Source organism: Anomalospiza imberbis, chromosome 4, assembly GCF_031753505.1.
Source record: "Anomalospiza imberbis isolate Cuckoo-Finch-1a 21T00152 chromosome 4, ASM3175350v1, whole genome shotgun sequence".
NCBI classification, from domain to species: Eukaryota; Metazoa; Chordata; class Aves; order Passeriformes; family Viduidae; genus Anomalospiza; species Anomalospiza imberbis.
In genome coordinates, this window is record NC_089684.1 from 24909397 (window position 1) to 24924701 (window position 15305).

At 37.6% G+C, this 15305-nt stretch overlaps 1 protein-coding gene across 6 annotated transcripts in view; it reads right to left on the bottom strand.

The window, feature by feature from the left end:
- Window positions 1–15305, bottom strand: part of BMPR1B (bone morphogenetic protein receptor type 1B) — a 230949-nt gene that overhangs the window by 129636 nt on the left and 86008 nt on the right. For 5 of the 6 annotated variants that reach the window (XM_068187541.1, XM_068187542.1, XM_068187537.1 and 2 more), the window contains one exon: window positions 14890–14951. The exons of the other annotated variant lie outside the window; for it this stretch is intronic. The gene's annotated coding sequence lies outside the window, so the exon portion shown is untranslated. The remainder of the gene's footprint in view (window positions 1–14889; window positions 14952–15305) is intronic. 6 annotated transcript variants of the gene reach the window in all.

The window sequence follows — 15305 nt, forward strand, 5'->3', positions numbered from 1 at the left end:
AATTACTTACAGAATTTTCAGATCAGCCCAATTGTTTGGTCACTTCTGATGAGAAATACGATCGCTATCTTTAAGACAAAACTCCAAATTGTATTACTTCATACAGCCATACAACAGTTGAGGTTTTAAGGCACCTTGGAGACAGTCTAATGCAGCCATCCTGTAGGGCCACCTTGAAGAGGTTTCTGAGGGCTTTGGTTGGATCTTAAGCATTTACAGGGATGGAGACTCCACACCCTCTCTAAGCAACTTTTTGCCAGAGTCTGAGCACCCTCACAGTAAAAAGTTCCCCCACTCTTTCATGTTGAAACAGAATTTCTTGTATTTTGGCTTGAGTCCATTATCTCTCCTCCCATCACTTAACACCACTGAAAAGCACTGGCCCAAGAACTCCAGATGTGGCTTGGCTCAGCAGTGCTGAGCCAAAGTACAGGTTCCCTTCCTCAGCCTGTTGGCAGCAGAGTGCCCAGTGCAGCCCAGGAAGCTGCTGGCTCTCCTGGCCACCAGGGCTCATTGATGGCTCACGTTTCTGTTGCTTCCTAAACCTTTTCTAGTCTCTGAGTGACTGTTCTGTGAATGTTGCTTGTTCCTCAGTGCTGATTATATGAGTTTTACTGATTTGAGTGTTACCTCACACCAGTGAAAATTCCTCTCATTAGTCAAACATTAAGAGAATCATTTAGTTCAGCAATCCAAAGAATCTTTTAATCTTAAGGTGGTCTCTCTGAAAAAGAAAAAACCTGTGGAAAAGGGCAGGTGGATTGACACCCAAAGAATCATCCAATATACACTATATAGAGACATTGAAAATGCATGTGATCTAAATTATGGATTTGACAAATAGGCAGAAAGAAGAAACATCTTAGGAAATAAGTGGAAAAATTTTCACTGTGTAGCACAATTTTTTGGTTGACCACAGATCATAATTTTTTCAGTCAAGTATGGATATTTCCAGAATTATTCACAGTCTTGGCTCATTCTCCATCACTCTTCCCAATGTGTTTTTTGCAAAAGGATAAAATGTAATGAACACAAATCCATGTGTTTTGTTAAATTATTAAAAAAGAGACTTCGAATTTCGAGATGTCATTGGCTATTTCCTTTAGAAAACAAATTTTTGTTTACAATTTCTCTGCATTATACCTATATCACTCCCAAAACTTTACTGGCTGGTTATTTATTGAAAAGAATGCCAAAAAAAAAAAAAAAAAAAAAAAAAAAGAAAAGCTATTCTGAGTCCCATTTCACATAGCTTTTATGGCTATATAGTGAGGGTGAACATGTGGCAAGAAAGCCAGTTATGGCCCATGGGGGTTAAGAAATGAAGCCATCACACCTCTCTCTCCCCTTGTAGTTATGTAACTGATTAAAAGCTGATTAACACAAGCAAGCAAATTTTGTCCAGCTATATGGGAAACCAGCAGCATAGGAAAGTATGTTTGTGCAGTTTTCCTGTAGCTTAAAAAGCCAAAACTAGTAAATGTAAAGAGAATTCATAACTTTGGTATAGCATTTATATATATATATCTTTACATGTACATATACACAGATAGAAAAAATTAAAGGGGCACATTACTTCGACCCCTTTTCACACTATTTTAAGCTTTATTGCAGAAACATAGTGTCTTTGTGCTTCCAAGCATTGCAGGAGTTAGGCTGGAATTGGTCAATAGCAATTGAACATTACTAATGGATGGACTTACACATATTCATAGCAGTCACAAAATCCTGGTAGGAAACCAGTCTCAGTAATATCGTATTACTATGTCATACAGCATTTGATAAATGTTCAAGCTGTAGGAGTCAAAAAGAAATTGGGCACTCAAAAGTGAGGGCCCGTAAAACAATTCATGGCGTTGTCTGCTGTGCCATATATCAGCTCCACAGAACCTCTGACAAAAACCTGGGTGTCTCATCTCTCCTGCAACAAACACACATGGCTCAGCCAGATGTGCAGTTTGCAGATTTGGTCCAAGTGGACAAGACGGTGTCAGCACAAAAACATTCAGCTGGGAGGAAGAGAGGTGGCATTTTTTGACATAAAAAAACTGGAGGAATAAAAATAAAGTCTTTCAAGAGTTTGAAATATTTTGCCTTTTTATTCTACGAATGAACACTTTGCTTAGCAATCATGAGGGTTTTAAAAGCATTAAGACAGTTAGCCAAGCCTGACACTCAGCTGGTATTTTACCTACTGCAAAACACAAGAACAGATAACAAAAAAGCCATGATAAGTAGTTATTTTATTTTCTGACTATAAACTTCCATCATTAAATAAAAAATAAAGCAGCTCAAAGATTAGCTACAAATAAGCAAAATTCTGAATGAAAACAGACTAGTAAGGATCTATAGTTTAACTATTTTGTCTGGAAATGTTTTGCTTTTATTTTTCCTAAGGAATAAATGCAGTACACAAGGAGTTGTGTTATTAAAATAAGATAGCATTTCTTAAACTTATTGTTTTCTGCAACCAGAAACTGAGACAGAGGAAGATAATTTTAGTCATAATGTCTTGTGATAGAAAGATGTTTGGGGTCATTTTGTCCCCTTCCAATAAAGGAAAGATATGGAACCCAAAGGAAAAATGTCAGATACTTTACACAACTGGAGGCAGAAGGTTTCAAATCTCCAGAAAACGTCACTGATTAGATAACACATGCCTAACTGGACAAAAGCACTTCCATCTCCTCTAAAATAAATGAAGATATGAGAGAAGAAGAGAGAGGAGGCAGTTCCTAGATTATCACCAGAAAAAGATTTAGTCACCCTAATGGAAGAGATGCAAACTGCCCAGAAGAAGAGGCTCTAAGATTCTTTAGAGGCAGCTGAAGAATTTGGAATGAATGGGTTTACTAAGTGAAAAAGAGTAATACTAATCAACTTACCCAGAATTAACATGGGAGAAGAGAGATTTAAAGCATTTAATCCCCAGCCAAGAGAAGAGAAATATGTATAAAGAAGGGGTCAGTTTTTCAAACCACAAGGTGTGCATGGCTGTGGGAAAGAGTGAGGTTCCTCTGTTTATAGTACAAAGTGATGTGATGGTACATGACAAAGAATACTCAAGAATAAGAGGAAAAATTTTAAAAGTTTTCGTGAGGGGAAAAAAATCATTGAAGAGTTTTCAAAAGGCAAATATTAAAAGGATTGCTGTACATGTGCAAGAATTCACATTTTACAGCAACTTGATGTAAGTCCTATCTACTAACTTACATGGAAGAGAAAAAAGAAATGAATTTTGCTAAAGTAGAGAAATGAAGCTAACTGCTAAAACCTAGAGAGGAAACATTTGTCAAGAGGATGCAGATAAGGGCAAGAGATAAATGTTGCAAGACTCTTCCTGGAAAAAGTTAAAATAATATAAGTTATGCTTACTTTTCATTTATCAAAGAGAACAAATCCTGGGGATTTTATTTCAATCTTCACAATCTTCAAAGTAGTTCCATGGAAACTCATGTGTACTTAAGAACCAAGCAGATTCCATGTCAATCTCACTGGTCTCTTAACTTTCAATGCTGCTATTTTATCATCACAAAACTATTCAGATTCAACAAGATTGGCTTCCAAGCTAGTTAAATCACCAAAAATATTAAATATTGTTTATTACTATTAACCTAGATTTGGCAAAAGTCAACAAAACTACACTACAAGTCACATACATTAGAATTTATATCTTTGAATTTCTACCACACGCACCTCAAATTATGTCAGGGAGGCACCAGTTCCAGCATTCAGAGTCCCTGTACGTGATACACTGCAGTGTAATTTACAGCAGACCTTGCACATTAAGCTTTCATGGTGATGGCTGTGTGCTTCATTACTTTTTAAAGAGAGATTTGGATGACACTGATTTGTCCCACATACACACACCTTACAAATAACTGCCTGTGTTAGCATCTCTTTGCTGATTCAGGTAATATTTTTTGTTTCTCTCCTTGAGTTTTCTTGGCCAAAGGTGCCATTCATTTGCTTATATCAGACTTTCACCTTATATTTTGGCATGTCACTGTATATATCAACATTTCAGCCCCTAAGCAATACTTCACACTATATAATTACATTGGTTTGCTCCTCCACCCTTGTGCACCAAGATATTGTGCTTTAATCAAGGGTTGAAAACAGCCTATCCACCCACTCAGCTAGCCAAATGCCAAAGTGTCTCCAGATTTCTTAGCTTTCTTTTGGCTGTAAAATGATCTTCCAAACACGAATGGGCAGTAAGCATCATAGCTGGCTTCTCAGGTTTAGCAAGCAAGTAAACAATTCTTTGGATACTTCTTCAGCTGCTAGATGCGTGCCAAGCTGCAGCAGCTCACGGCTGCTCATAAGAACTGCACAAGATGCATTGAGAGAATCAAAAAACAGCTGCTTGCAAGGATGAAGCAGCAAAGAAAACACTGCTGAATTCAAAGCAGAAGGATGTCTTCCTCCTCTTTGCTACTGAACCCTAGGGTTTAGGCTCTTTTCAGGCCAATTTGTCACATCCTACCAGAATTCTGATATCAAGAATAATCCCACCCTGGCATTTATTGCAGTCCTGTGGCAGCACAGCCAGAAAAATCCTAGTACTTGCTGGTGGGAAGGGAGAAAGTCAGCACACAAAACTTGGGAAGAACTCGGAAAAATCAGTGTTTTGGAGGGACAGATGAGAAATGTGTTGAGGCTAAAGGCTTTGAAGTTACTTAGTGATCTGCAAGAGGAAGTGGACCAGCTCACACCAACTGAGACCAAACAAGGCATATGCTTTTCTTATGGAGGCAGAAGAATAAGGGACACAATGCATGGTTTGAAGGCAGCATCTGACAAAACACACTTCTCCCTCACACCTTTCTTTCCTCACTCATTTTTGGTCCATATATAGATTTAACACAGTGGCATGTCTTTTTTTCATGTTCAAATCCAAGCCCTCATCAGTCACTGCCTCTGAACACAACAGGAAGAATGCCAACCCAACTATTTTTCCCTCCAGCACTTAGGCACAGGCTACATTTTTCAAGCCCTGGCTTCAGCCTCGCTCTCTGGTCCAGTTCCTTGAGATGACACGACAGCCCACTCACACCTCATTCTGCAATGTGCAGAGAGAACTATTTGTTCTCTTGCTGCAAGGGCATAAAAGCTAAACTGTCTTGGGACTCCAGGGCAGCCCGAGGCTCACCCTGCAGCTACACCCTGCAGCAACAGCTGGCATTAGTACAGCATGATAAAAGCAGTGAAGAGGCCTAAGACAATTAAACAAATTGATGGTCTTGCTACTGAACTTTGGTGCTTTAATAATACTTATTGCTTGAGAAGAGATAAATCTTTCCAAGACGGGTAAAAGCACTACAGTTACCACGCAGGGTTCGGTGCAGAGACAAGAGACTGCTTTGCACATGTTACTGCCCAGCACACTGAGGAGATGTTGAGCAGAGCACAGCTAAGAGAATGTCAGCTACAAAACAGCCCAAGTAAACAGGTTTTCTATGAGGACATCTTGGGAGGAATGGAAAGGCAACAGCTCCACTGTTTTCACACTGTCTCTGTGGAAGGACTTAGGAGTACCTTGAGCCTGATAATCTGCATGCCCAAGGGCACCCACACAGACTCCTGGCATTACAACCCAATTCCCCTTAGCACATATAGGATCCTCAGTAAATCTGAAAGCAGCATTTGTCCTTGTATATTGTACAAGAAAGCTGAGTACTCTTTACAAATTCCCTGCTCTCACCCCACAGCAGAGAGGGGTTTTCTTAGACCACTATTCAACAGTCCACTGAATCTAGTCCCCAAAATCATTCAATAAGCTGTTTTTCTTCAATCTGTGCTAATAAAACTATACAACACTATAAACGTTTTCCACAGTGGACTCCAAGATGTTTGGTGCTCTAGCTGGAAACACTGCTCCTTTTGTTTTTACTTTACAGCCGACCCTTTTAGACACACTTCCCAGCAAGCCACCAAATATTTTTGTCTTTTATTTTGTGCAAGGAGAGCCCTAGAGCCCTTTTGAAATCTAAGCGAGACTTATGACCAGCTATTGGGTGACTATTATCACTACAGATCTAAGCACATTACAAAATCAGACTCATCAGAAAAGCAGAGCAATGGCCAGGGAACAATTTTCCCTTCTGTAACTGTTCCAATACACAGGTGGACCACACCGGAAAGATCAGCATTAACAGGAGCTACAGGACCCACATCTCTCAAGTGGGGAGAAAGAAACAGACTCCATAGAGAGCAAGATTTCCTTTCCATCAAACATTTAAGCTAAAGCTAAAGAAAGGCATAAACCAACTACTCTGGCAAGCTTTGTCAGTCAGTGTCTATTAATCTTATTAATAGAACATATCCTCCCTTTCTGCCCCATGTCTGAGAAGTGCAGGGCAGGTAAAGCAGGAGTAGAAGTATGACATATGAAATCCAGCAAAGCACCGTGCCCACTGCTGCAGTCTTTTCTGTTAAAGGGCTGACAGAAATGCCCATGTTTCAGTTAGGCAAAGTTTACAGAGAGAGGCAATATCTTTTATTAGACCAACTGATACAGTTGGAAAAAACAGACAAGCTTCTGGGCATAGAAAGCCTTTCCTGAAGGAGGATTTGTTTGTCTGAAGCATCTGTTTTTTCCAGCTATATTGGTTCATCTAATAAAAGATATTACCTCTCTGTGCAAACCCTGCCCCCCTCAGCAGTCTTTGAATATCGTGCCTGTGGCATCAATACTATTACAATTACTTTAGTACTGATGGTTTGCAGTACAGACTTCTGCATTTGGTCTAACAGGCAGCAACTCATTTCACAAAGAAAAGGCTACCATTTTTAGAGGCAATACCTTATTATATATATTCTCACTGGCAACATGGGCCAGTGTAAAGCTGATGGTGATGAAGGCCAAAAAAATCCCCACCCCAAGAACCATTCTAAGTCCTATTATTACCAATCATTTTGGGAAGCGACACTTTCACATGTGAACTACACACTAAAGGGTTTATCATGCGGATGCATATTTACATAGTAGAGAGAAAAATACAGAAACCAGTATTTAAACCTTTAAAACACAGTGGGCCTCAAGGAAGTTCTTTGTGTCTTACGTACTTGGATGTTCTGAGTCCTTCTGGTGGAAGGGATGAAGCAGCTGTCTGACCTGCTGCATGGGCAGGCACTGCTGCTAGGAGATACACAGATACCTGAAAGATCATGTTGTTTATTAAGACATACTTTTCCTTCCATAGTCTGCCACTGAGTTTACCACAAATCTAATTGAAAAGCATTCGTACTGCAAATGAGAAAAATCAGTTCTCCCCATCAACTTAAAATACAATCTTATTTATTATAAAATGGGCCATATTTAACTACTCTTCACTGCCGTCTCTGCTCTCTCACAGGTGAGCAGTTTCACTGTAAGAAGGGTGTCAATAAGAAAGTCACAGTTAAATAATTCTCCAGGGAATTACATTTTGTGGACATATGCTATTACTAAGACATATTCCAAGTTTTATTTCAAACATCTATGAAGCAAAATGCAAAACATTTTCCATGAGATGTCTGAAGAATGGTAGAAATTTTTATTACAGATTTGTTTGCATTCAAATCACAAATGAATGATCCATATTACTGTTTGGCTCAGTGGTGTAACTATAGATTAACCACATTAATTTCAGTGGAATTTCTCCACAGTTTTGCTTTGCCATACAAATTGGAATGGATGTGGTAATTAGTATAAAATTACTTGACATTTAATATATTTTAGCTCAAATGTATCAATGACTGCAAAATTGTTTTTCACCACAAAGTGTTTCATCTCTACAGGATGGTTGATGTTTTGCATTTTTAAAATAAAAGCAACAGCTAAAAATAAATTTATTTTGTAAGCAGAATTTTTATAAGCTGATCTGGCAAATATTTATCTCTGACACATATTTAAAACCTATTAATTCATATTTATGCAAATATCAGTTACTCTCTTGAACCTTCTTTTGGGGGTAGGAAATGGAAAAATGATTTTTTAAAAAAGTTTATTTACAGAAATGAATAATAAAACAATCCACAGCCTGATTACACACCCAAAATAGTCCAGACTGACCAGAAATGCAATAGCAGAGGACTATAATTTTGAAAACGATATGGGGGTTGAGAGAAGGGGAAGGAAGAAATTAATTTCTGCATGCTTCAAAAAAGAAAAAAAACAGTAAGCTGAAATCTGTAGGACTAAGTCCCTACAGCTTTCCCCATACTGAGGAAATTTTAGGGTAATGAGAAAGACTTTTTCCTCAAAGCAGAAGTGGTTTGATAAGAGCTACAATCTCAAAATACTTTCTATGTAACATGCTGTTTTCTCCACTTGGCTTTATAACTACCTGCAAAAACCAAGTGAAAATGAGACACAAATTTTGTTCCACTGAAAAGCAGACTTTCACACTCATTTCAATGTAAACAAGAAGGAGACGACCAAAAAAAAATTAGCTTCAGAAATTGTCTAACATTGGAATAAAACCGCATTTTTGTTAACCATGCCACCCTGGTGTGAGCTGACCTTCAAAAGGGCTTGTGTGGTTTGAAGCTGTCTTCCCATGCAGGCTGTGGTACAGCCCTGAAGCCACAGATATCAACCAGTAATTGCTCAGTACCATGGCGCATCAAATATTCGAAGGAACGGCCTCAGATTTTTTTTCTGTAGGCATCACACATTATATTCTCAGTGTTGGTTCAAACCTTCTGTGGTTATGAAGCAGAAGGTAATTCTCATGTGTTCTCACATCTGGGCTAATTGTAATTTGTGTTACTATTTTACGTATCGTGTGCTTTCAAGGCTGGTTTAGGACACTAATGGAGAACAGGTCAAGCAGTCTCTCATGGAGCCCTTAACAGATGAAGAAGGGCTTGTAACTGAAAATTGCCAAAAGGTATTAGTTATCTTGTTCATGAAAATATTCCTCCACATGCTCTGCAGAACAGGCACCATTTGATGAACACCACAGACAGGAGCAATGCAGCCATACCTCATCTGACTTCTCATTGCAAGGTTAGTATTGATTTTCTTCAAGCACTTTTCAATCAGCTCACAGCCACACACCTGGTGCATAGACCATCCCCCTGCTTCATAAAGAAGACCAGTACTTAGTAGTTGCTGGTTGTTTTTTATTTTCCCCACAGACAGCAGAAAATACACAGGTGACTTATTTGAAAATGGAGGAAGAAGGCACTCCAAAAGACACAGGACTGAGATAACAGCATTAATGGATGATGAGCTGCCTCGTGGCCATGTTACGCTCTAAGACTTGTCTGGTCTCTAAGTCAGCCACACAATGTTGTGTGTTTCTATTCAGAGCCATGGAAAGGATAGGCTTTCTTTATACTTGCTGCTTTTGTTGTTTCAAATGCAGATATTGAGGCATGAAATATACCAGATGTCATGGTTGGTTTGCACAAGTTGTCTAAAAGAAACTACAACTCTAACCAAGCTATTTCAGACAGTATGGAATACAAAGATCTAAAGGTCCACACCCCTCTTTGACACCTTTCAGCTATTTATAGTATTTACAAATGGAACAAGAGAGAAAATTAAACATAACAATGAGATTGATGAATTCCTGGTTCTATGTAATACTCCAGACTCCATGTTAAGTGGCCTCTAAGCCATCCCTAAATGCCAAGATGAGCAGAGAAACAAGGAAGTCTGTTTGACCTGAACTGGAAAGAACTTCAAAATCTCTATGTACATTCTATATAAGAATATTAAGAAAAGAAAAAAATACAGTAAAATTTTTCATGCAAATTGCCATCTGGGCCAGGAAGCTGAGCACAATACTGTTTTCATCATCTTTAATGATGCACAGTTTAGTTCAGGAGGAGGGGGGAAGGAAATGGGACCAACCTTTGACCAGTATGACAGCAGCATAAGTAATCCCTTATTGCATTATGAAATGATTCATACATGGAGACCTGTTACATTACTGGCCTGTTAACAGTATCACAGCTCCTTCCTTAGACTTTTTTCTCATTTTGTTTTACATCAGACAAGCCTATTGCTGTCATTTGTAAAGCACAGAATAGCTGCTACAGTTTAAATATCAAACACAGGAAAAAAATACACAGCAGCTGTTCATATTTTCTAGGAAGTCTGTTACAATAATGATGTCATGGAAAAAGGCTGGAATCTATTAAAATGCATCAGACAGGCAAGCCATTCAAAGCCTCCAAACAATATGCATATACAAGCTGCACTACGTACCTTACATTAAAATAAAAACACACAAATAGTGGAGTTCCTTAAAAATATTGTTGAGATCAGGCAATTAAGGTAATTTCATAGATTTACTTCAATAAATTCAGTTTACTACTAGAACTACCCAGTAAAGCAAAATACAAAAGCTACAAACAGCTCGCTGTCAGTTAAGCTTACTTTCACCTATAAAAGCATTTAAATCTATTTTTAAATCACTGGCTCAAGCTACATAGGAACAAAGAGCTGCAAAAGAGCAGCAGTGAATAGTTTGGAAACTAATAATCCAACTTAGCTTGTGTTTTTCCAGACTCCACCAAGTCAACTATATATGACATCAAATTTTGAAGATTCTGAGTTACACTGATGAGTTCACAAGTCAAGGGCATACATTACAGATGAAGCATTATAAAACCAAGTTAAAAAGACATTCTTAAATATCTTCCTTTTCAAACAATCAAATGGATTTTGTACCTGCTAATTAAAAATACCATGTACAAAAACCTAAAATCAATGAAAATATGTCAAGACTCAAAATATTAATGAAACTACAAATTGGTTTAAAGTGGTAATTCCATCAGGTCATCTGGAGAGATCTGTGTGATGGTCAGTTTTGCCTGGTCAGTTTTGCACAAATAAGCTCTACTGCATTCATTATACTCCATATTCAGCTACACTCAACATTACAACTGCAGCTATCTATTAAAAAAAAATCAAAACTTACTATCAGAACTTCAACCCAAAATTCAAAGTGCTAAGCAGAATTAAAACCCCAGAAAACAATGACCCACACTTCACAGACACTTCCACACTGAGGCCATTAAACAGCTCCTCCTGCAAATGGGTATGTATGAACAAATTTGAGTTCACACAAGTCTGACTGCCAAATCTGATCCCCACTATCCTGCTCATGTTTCCAGTGCCACTACAAGGAGGAGGATATGCTTTCACTAAAAGCAATAGGTTAGGCACGCAAGTGGCTCTGTGCACTTCTCTAAAGACTGAAAAATTTGAGCCAGGGCACAATAAAATGAGTCCAAATGCCTTATCTTAGGCACCTCACAGTGCTCATAAATTTTCACTTTAAGCTGTTATTGCATATAATAAAATTGCATTAACATTTCAGATGAACATTTATAAACTATTCAGTGATTAATGTCCTTGTCTCATGTTTTCAATTTTCATTGCTAGTGGAGGTCATATGTTATGATGTCGGCTTGAATCTAGATTTCCATTTTAAGTAAATTCAATTTAAATTATGATCCTAAGGCATATAGTATAAACCACTTAAAAGTTCCTTACTGAGTAAATTTATTTACTCTGCAATAGGATAGATTTCACATGATGGTGCCGCTTACTCATCAAACAAACACAGTTTGGGTGGATGGTCCCAGACAGTAAAGATGCCATAGGTTGAATGTGCAGGAGCAGAACGCATTAATACCAAGATTTAACAGCACACTTGCTAGCCTTGAGTGCAGGGGTTTGCAAGACTCGGGCCAATAATAGGAAATTAATCAAATCCCCAGAGCATGATGTAAATTGAATCTGCCAAAAGGATTTAGAAGGAGGAAGAACAGAAGTCTTAAAACATACCTGAGCTGGAGGAAGGCTTGGGGCATATTTTCCTTAGGAGCTAGTGGGATGGAAATATTTCTTGAGGCCTCTCACAAGTAAGACACTCATCCCTTTTTTCTGCCATGATCATCAGACAGAAGAATTCCTCACCAAATTGCAAAGATAAGTTTTATGAGACAGCTGAGATCAGAGGAAAGTAGGTGGCCAGTGAAAGAACTGCTCTTCTCTCCTCTGCCCATCCCACCCTTGCCCTCCTATTTCCTCTGGACTGTCACTGCCTTTTTCATGACCCTGTCTGTGACAACAGCTTACACAACTAAACCACTTGAGAGCTACCTCTGACTTCATTGTCCCTGCTCCCCAAAAGAAATAGTCCTCAGGTGGTTGTGCTCCCTAGGACAACTCGTTATGGGCCCAAGTAACAGTCGGCTCAATAATCTGATTGGTTTCAAGCCCCAGGGTATAGAGCAACAATTTTCTGAATATTGCCATGCCCTTTTTTTCTCATGTGCATCGTTTCCATGTGAAGCATTAACAAAAATTATTTCAGATGAAGTTATTAGGTTTGATGATCTGGCTTATTATTATTACTATTTCTTCTTTACATAGAAGAATTATTCATGGAAAAAAAGTAACAAAGTTAAAGTCCTTCTCAAAGTAAAGCCAAGCTCAAATGGGTTTCTCAGTTATGCAATGCATGAAGCACCAGAGTTATTATTGCTTTTTTCTATCATTTATTATTGATTTTTTTCCAGTAATAAATGGTAGTGCAGGTATACCAATAAAATATTTCTATACAGCCTTTGAATTACAATTTCTTATACTGGTAAAGCGGTGGTAGAAACAACCAGTACAACCCACTGGAATTACTTCAATCATGACATAAGGAAGGATATTCAGAATTTACATAGTCACTAAAATTTCAAATCTCATTTTGAATTTGTCAGGTATTTAAAAATTACTGCTAAAAGAATGGACAATCTTCTGTAGCATTTTACAGTTAGTTGCCTATAATGCAGTGTATGCCAGCTCAAATATTTTGTATTACACAAGTATAATTCCAAAAACAAGGACTAGTACAGGAATTACATGGAGAAGGCATGGACCTACTTATGGGGTTTTTCTGTGTTTAATTTACTAAGACATTTTTTTTCCCCAAAAATGATCAAACTGACTAGGAACTTCATATCATCTGTCCAAAGTACTGCCTTGCTCCAGGGTGGCATTTTAAGCACAGAGTAATCCAAACCCTTTGAAAGGTCTTTAGTGTGAAGCAATAAAGCCATGTACATTTATGCAGATGTACAACCAAAAGCCATCCACAAAATTACATTGGTTCTATTGTTATCTTTGTACTCATTTTCAGATTCAGGCAGATAAGCAACTAACTAGGATACTGTAGAAGCAGGAATAGCATTTGCTATCGTGCAATTAAATATGGTAAATATATTACTAACCTTAAAATGTCTCAAAAAACAACATTAAAAAAAAGTTCTTTGTTAAAGGAAATATTTCAAAACTTAGCTTAAAACATGCTTAAACATCTAATAATAAAAATATTAATATTCTGCAAGAATGGGAACAAATATTTGGGACAGAACACAGAAAATTAATAGCATTTTACAGTCTTAAGAATCCTTATATACTATGTTCCTATATAAATAAAGACTAACATATAAAAGATTATACTTAGTTCATTTATTTTGTATTTAATGTTTGGAATATAACATAGCTTTTTATTTTTTTAATACATCCATGCAACTTACTGGCATTTCAAGGTTAGCACATCCACTTTTATAAGAAAAGGCTACAACTGTATTTTAAACTTAACAGGCATTCATTCTTTTTCCTTTCAAAATCTAGGTATAAGTAACAAAACACCAGAGTCCTATAAATTTTCTAACACCAAATGCAAATTAAGTCGTGAAATTGCTCTAGGAAGAGTTCCAAGAATGTAAACCCAAAGGAACTTCAAAACAATTTCTCAACTTCAGGCTCTTTATGATGCTGAGGCAAGGTAAGAGAATATGGTGCAGTCAGGAAGCGCTATCTGTGTATGGAAAACTGTTTAATTCTCCAACTTCAGCAACTTCCTCTATTGTGTTTAAAAGCTCTAAGATGAAATAGTTTTATACAAAAAGGAAGAAACTGAAAGGATGGCAAGGGCTCTGTAGATTAAATAGCTCACAAAGTTTTCAGTGGCCTGGAAAAGTGGATTAATAGTTCATAATTTAAAGAATATCATAGGTTTTGTAAGCATCTATCAAATTTCTGTGTTTCTCCATCCTTTTTCAGGGGTCGAGTGAACTGCTCATCTGCATTGTCTCAGTCTGCATTAGAAGTAAAAAACACACAGCTTCCCCCATTATGTGATAAGGTAAAACTGCTCACATTTTGTTTTTACATCAGCTCTGACTACAAGGCTTTACAACACCATCTCCAGCAAAGTGGGAGTTTTCCCATTATGAACTGAGTAATTATTTAATCTTTCAACAATCCTCCTGAAAACACTCAAATCCTGGTTTCTTAAGCACTAGGCAGGAGTTTTAGCAGATTGTTTAAACAAAGAGCTGATGACTTTTTGCTCTGCAGATCTACCTCTTTTTTACCCCAGGGGAGACATCAGTCAAAGAATGACAACTTAACTTGCTGGGCATGCTATTATTTAGCAATAACCCCAAGGGAGCTAAGGACATTTCCTGCACACGAAATTTGGGTCTCCCAGTGGGTATCTGAAAATATGAGATAGACAATGACAAGCACCCTGCACCAGAGTCATACGGCCAACACCTGGTGTCTGTGTGCCCATTACCTCCAGCCACTTTCTCAACTGGCTCCCATTTTTCTGTCAGAAGACAATTCTTTTCAAATCCCTTCCTAACAGACATCCTAGGTACTAAGCATTCAAAATACTAACATGATTCAAACTTGAGAAAGACACCTGTCTTTCTCAAATATCCTGCTTGTATCACTGTAAGCATCTCAAATGATTTTGTCTCCAGCTTTTCAAAGTGTAGTTCATGAAGAGTGAACACTTCTGTGTTTACTTTATGGCGGTGCTTATTAACAGCAACGGTCTTTATAAAAAGGAAATTATTTAACTCAGTTCTTACCTGGAGAACTCTTAGTTTTCAAGAAGTATTCTTGTCTCACAGTTTAAGTAAGATGATACAATCTACAACAGAGCAGAAAAATATATGAATTACATATGATATTGTACATTTAACATTAGTATTAGAATTTAGTCACACTTGAGCAAATTGGCAGATAAATTTCTAACTATTTTCATGGTGTGGCATATATTTTACGTGGCAAATGTCAAGCAGCAATTGTACAATATTGCATATACTTACTAATAAAAACTACCTTTTTCCTTTCCTAGTGCTCCTTCTCAGACAAGAAGATATAAGAGTTTTATCTACCACCATGCATTACTCATAACACTCATGCTGTGGTTAGATAGATTAAATAATTAAGGCCCTGCTGACACAGTATTTCTTGTCACTAAACACCCCAGTCAATTGAATTA